Here is a 5,710-nt window from a genome sequence, read left to right as displayed (position 1 = left end):
GGTGGGGCTGGTCAAAACACCTGCAAGGGTGAAGAGGGAGTAAGGAAACAGGCTGATGTGCAGGAAGACATTTCTCTAAGGAGCTTTCAAAGAATCATGGAATCACAGAATGCCCCGAGCTGGAAGGGACCCACAAGGACCATCGAGCCCAGCTCCTGTCCCTGCACAGGACACCCCAAATTCACACCGTGTCTCTGAGGGCCTTGGCCAAGTGCTTCTGGAATATCGCCAGGCTGGTGCCGTGATGCCTCCCTGGGGAGCCTGTGTCAGGTCTCCACCACCCTCTGGGGGAAGGACCTTCTCCTAATGCCCAGCCTAACCCTCCCCTGGCACACCTTTGCAGAGGTTCTGCAAGCTCTGAAACCTCGCAGAGCCGAGCGCATTGCCAGGCGCAGCTCAGCCCCGCTTGTCCGCCCCTGGCAGCTGAGATGCTTTGGGCTCCCTGCTGACGAGTGGGTTGCAGCTATCGATGGCTCACGCTTCAGCTTTGGGCACAAAGGGCAAGGATTTGTCTCACCCAGCCTTGCGTGTTCTCCGTGCAGAGCCCCCCGCATCTGCCCTGGTCCTCCTGGGTCCCTTTTCTGCTCCGTGAGGAGAAGGGGCGTTTGGGGGGCTGCAGCTCCTCTGCCCCATTCTGCACCGAGCAGGAGATGAGCCGCGTTAGGGAAATGCCCATTTCTGAGGGAATTCAGGGGATTAGCTCAGAAACAGTCAATCACACGCCTCTCTCTTTCTCAGTTGTTACAGCCTTTGCTTCCCAAAGTCACTCTCATCGCCGGTTTACGTGCCCAGGTTACCGCTGGTGGGCTACTGGCAGCTCGCTGCGTTTCCCACGGTCATTGCGGCACGCAGTCCGTTGCTGCTGCTGTTGCTGAAATTCCGATGAAAATGTAGATTTTCTTTTGACTTCCAGGTCGTTTCCCGGGACATAAAAGCAAAGGAATTGTCATGGTAATCTTTTTGGCTGACGTAGGTCAGCATCATGTCTTTTACCGTAGTAAGAAATGTTTTAGAGATTCGTGAAGCTCCAAGACACTGGAATAAGAGACTAGGAATAAGTATCCGTCAGTGACTTCAGCTCGGATGGAGAGGGACACAATGTGTGACGGCTTACAGCCCTTACGTATCTTTATTTTACATAATGTAGCTCTACAGTCGCATTATGCGTATAAACTTGTGATACTTTTTGGATTTCTCCAGGAAGAATAAGAAAGAGCGTGCCGTACTTTCCCATTTATTTTACATTATGAGCTCTTAAGATTCCTGAGTTACAAAGATTTTCTTTCCTCTCAATAGAAATACTTCCTTTGTTGCTCATAAAGACTTAATGCCGCTTGGAAAGGACTGTTCTGCCCAGACCCTATGGGATATGCCTCTTTGCTGCGGCAAAATAAAGCAGCGTTTTGGAAACTTCCAGCACCTTCTATTCAAGCCACGAATCGGCTGCTGCACTTTCACAGGCACCAGCTCCTTTGGAATGTCTCTCTTCTCTCTAACATTGGGTAAATCCAAACTAAGATAATGTTCAGAAGGGAAAAACACCCTTGTTTTCATTAGGTTTATGCTAAAAAAAGGAAGGAGAAATGACGCTTAATTAAGTTTTTATGCCTTTTGTTGGTTTCTTTGCCCCAGTTTAAGAGAGGGGAAATAAAGCTCTCTCGGAAATATTTTGTGCTTGGCCACAAGTAGTTGAGAGTAATGGTTGGTCTCATGCAATTTCCTAGCATTATTAAATCCCTGGTAATTTTCAGATACTTTTACCTTTCACCCAGAAAGCCATCTCCATAACCATATAGGAGAGATCCACTTAATATTACAAATAAATAGATTTTCTGCTGCACTGAGATTTAAATGCAATTGATATTTCGTTTACTCTCTACCCCTCATCCAATCTACCCTTCTGCACTTCTCTTTCTTGTTATTATTTCTTCCAAACTGGTAAGCTTTGAGGATATAATTTGTGTAAACAATGCTGTGCTATTAAAAAGCCCAAGATAATTTAGTGTATTGAATTAAAATTGCCAGCATGTAATGTCCTCAGGATGAGGATTGATCTGAAGTCGTTTTTAGACATAGTAGATCAAATTCTCATTCTTTGGAGCCTGTTGACATGTATTACAATCATATTTTTCCATCCCGGACTCCACGAGACGCAAGTAAATCAAAATGAAACACTTAATTAGTCTGAAAAATATTATCGTATTAACAGAATAGTATCAACAATAACTCACTTGCACTTTGAAGTTATAACAAGATCTTCCCCTTCCTTAATGTTATCCTTAGTGGCAAGTGCAAAACTCCTGCAATAAATCAACGGGCAAAGCCACTACTGATACTGAGCATATCTGGACACGCTGCCCCGCTCCCCGCCCAGAGGTGCCCCCCAGAGATGCTCTCCGCAATGTTTTCTTGCCTGGAGCTGGGAGACCCACGCGTTATTTTCCCGACGGAGCATCCCAGCAGTTTTGAATCCCCCTGTTGCACGCCGCGGCTCGCAGCAGGCGGAGATCGTACAGCAGGTTTGCACAGCCAAGAGCAGCAAAGGAAGGGTTTTCAGCACCCAAAGTTTGTCGTGCGATGGAAGGGGGGCTGCTGTGGTGAGGCCAGTGGAGAAACCCGGGAGGAAGACCAGTCTTTTCTTCCCAGGTCTGGAGGAGCTTCCCCTTGTGCAATACTGGCCCTTTCTTTGGCACGTCCTTCCCAATCCCTGGGCCGCTCTCTGGAGGTGTGGAAGTCTCCATCGCCCCCTCTACGCCCCCCGAGGTATGCACTGAAGATGTAGTGCACGGCCAAGGCGGAGGAGCAGCTCTCCCAAATGTGGGCGCAGCCCAAATGCAGGACCCCGACCTGCATCTCTTCTAGCTCCATCTTTCTCCAGGGTTTTCAGGTCAAGCCTGGTGTTTGGCTGAGCTGGTGTAGGAGGAGCGGGCAATCGCAAAGACAATGTGCACGGGACTGGGCTGGGCATTATCTCTGGGTGCTTGGGAATTATCCTTGGGTGCCATCCCTCCAGGTTGGCCTCTGGTTCCTAATTCCCCCTCAGACAGGAGTCCAGGACTGCTCCATGCACCACCTTAGGTATGTCTATGTGTGTTGGCCAACATACAACGCCTTTACATGGACAATCGGGTGACTACTTCAGCCGTCCCTGGGCCACTTCTCTGAGCAGCCCATCTCCTTGCCCTCTCCATCCCTGAAACCATCGCCTCCAAACCTCACAGCTTTGTCTTTTGGAGGCTTTGTCAAGTGTGGCTGAGGACAAGGGGAAAAAATGACAGCCCTTGAGAGCTGTGTGGACTGGGACATCCCGGCATGTGGCATGAGAAGACATTGCCACTTGGCCCTATGGTCAATGGAGGGAGACATTCCCTTTGAAGGGCAGTTCATAGGTACTAAGCTAAACTCCTTCTCCCAATGTCCTCTCGCTCCAGATGCCTACTTGAATATCTTCACTGCCCCCAAACCATCTGAAGTGAAAGCTGTTGGGTGGCAATTAGAAAGGGTTAAATCCTGTCCTGTGTAAATAGATTCTGATGTACTCAGGCTTCTGTGGTGCAGGATGCGTCCTTGGACACCAAACCAGAAAATACAGCTTTGATTACGATATTAGCAATTCGTCAATAACGCACCCACCTGCATCTCAGGACCATCTAGATACATAACAAAACCTCAAGCCAGTCTCATTTCCATTGCTCCGACCCAATTATTTCTCCAAATTGCAGTCATGTCTTTGATAAATGAAAGAGCTGGAGAGCTCTGCCAGGTGGTGGGATCTGGTGGTGCTCCTGGAGCGTGGCCTCAGGATCATTTTGCCCAGGATGATCCCTGGTAGGAGAGGTCAAGCCAGAACATCAGTGGGGTTTAGGTACCAGTTCCTTGGGTCCAACATCCTGGGGCTGAATCCTCAGACTGGGGGAGATGGGGTCAGCAGAGCGTCTCTGAAGGCTTGGCAAGACATTGAGATATTTTGGGGAACCTGAGGACACAAAGATGGATCCCAGTTTGGCTTTTTTTTTGTAAAGCGTGAGCTGGGATTCATGCCAGGTTGGCTCAGATAGTTTTAAAACAGAATCTTTGAAATAAACTTTTACTGCAGCGCGTGGTTTGCATGCATCTTTGAATCCTCAGTATATTTTCACGATTATCTTGCCCCCTGCCATTCTCCAGTCATGTCCTGACCAAAAGCCATCACAGCCAGAGACAGTAATATGGTGGAGCTTTGCAGAGTCCCTCCTGAGTGGACTTAGCGTCCTTGATAGTCTCCAAGTGCTCACGACACTCGTTGAGGTTTTGGTGTGAGGGTCACACCTTCTCCATCACATTTCTGCTGCGGATGTCGTCCTGCAGCCCATGTCTTGCTCCAGGGACTAACAGGGGGACACCAGCTATGTTTCCAAGCAGACAAACCCACATTACTATGATTTCCTGAGCTTAGACTATGGATGAGAAAAAAATCTCCCCTACTTTCAGTCACCTGAAAATTTAGTTCTAATATTCTTGTAGGAAAACAGGTAATAAAATGTCTCTTGTGTGTCAATAAGGAGGAGCTCATCGCTGATTATAAACCATTCGGGCTGTGATCTTACCTTGTCAGTTATAATTTAAGTTTTAATTACAGGTAGCCTTCATATAGATGAGCCTGGGATTACCTAGCCTCTGCTCATTCTCAACAGATTGGTGAGAAAATGTGTTACGGGACAACAGTTCCTCCTTCAGGATGGCGATTTTATTAAACTACCCACACTCTCAGGACTAAGAGCTGCTCCGGCTTAAAAATGGCATCACTGGCTTCCCTGGGGACAGGAGAGAGATGCTCAAGGTGTCCATCGGTTCACAGCACTCTGCTAGACCTGACTTGAATGTTGTAAGGTCTCGAGCACACCAATGTCTGGCAGTATCTGAGATACCTCCTCCCAGGACCTGGTGATGTCTGCTGCTGTCCCTGGTGGGGCGGCCGTGGTGGGGGAGGATGGCGAGGTCAACAAACATTTACACCCGCAGCAGATCTGAGGTCCCTGTTCCTGGTCCGGGCCATGGCGGGTGAGATGCTCCTCTGAGGAAGCTCATCTCATTCAGAAGCAGATGTCTGGGGAAGGGGAGGCCGAGGGGAGCCCTTCTCGCTCTCTGCAGCTGCCTGAGAGGGGCTGGAGTGAGGGGGGGGCTGGTCTCTGCTCCCAAGTCACCAGTGACAGGGCGAGAGGGAACGGCCTCAGGCTGCGTCAGGGGAGGTTTAGGTTGGGTGTGAGGGAAAATGCCTTCCCTGCCAGAGGGGTCAGGCCCTGGCACAGGCTGCCCAGAGAGGTGGGGGAGTCCCCGTCCCTGGAGGGGTCCAACCACCGTGTAGCCGTGGGACTTGGGGCCATGGTTTAGGAGGCCTGGGGGTGTTGGGTTGGGGGCTGGACGTGATGATCCGAGAGGTCTTTTCCAACCTTGATGATTCTGTGATTCTGTGGTCGCTGGAGAAATTGCACTGTGAAAATGCTACACGTGAAGCCGCGGGGACTCGCTCAGTTGTGACTGGCAGATATCAGCAAAGGAGGCTGCTGAATACTGTAAGGCGAGTGACCAAATCACAGAACTGTTGAGGCTGGAAGGCACCTCTTGAGATCACCTGGATCACTGACAGCAGGTTGCCCGGGACTGTGTCCAGTCAGGTTTCGTATATCTCCAAAGATGGAGACTCCATGACCTCTCTGAGCAACCTGTGCTG

Source organism: Phalacrocorax carbo, chromosome 1, assembly GCF_963921805.1.
Source record: "Phalacrocorax carbo chromosome 1, bPhaCar2.1, whole genome shotgun sequence".
NCBI lineage: Eukaryota > Metazoa > Chordata > Aves > Suliformes > Phalacrocoracidae > Phalacrocorax > Phalacrocorax carbo.
The sequence above is the reverse complement of the archived record's forward strand: the minus strand, read 5'-3'. Positions refer to the sequence as shown.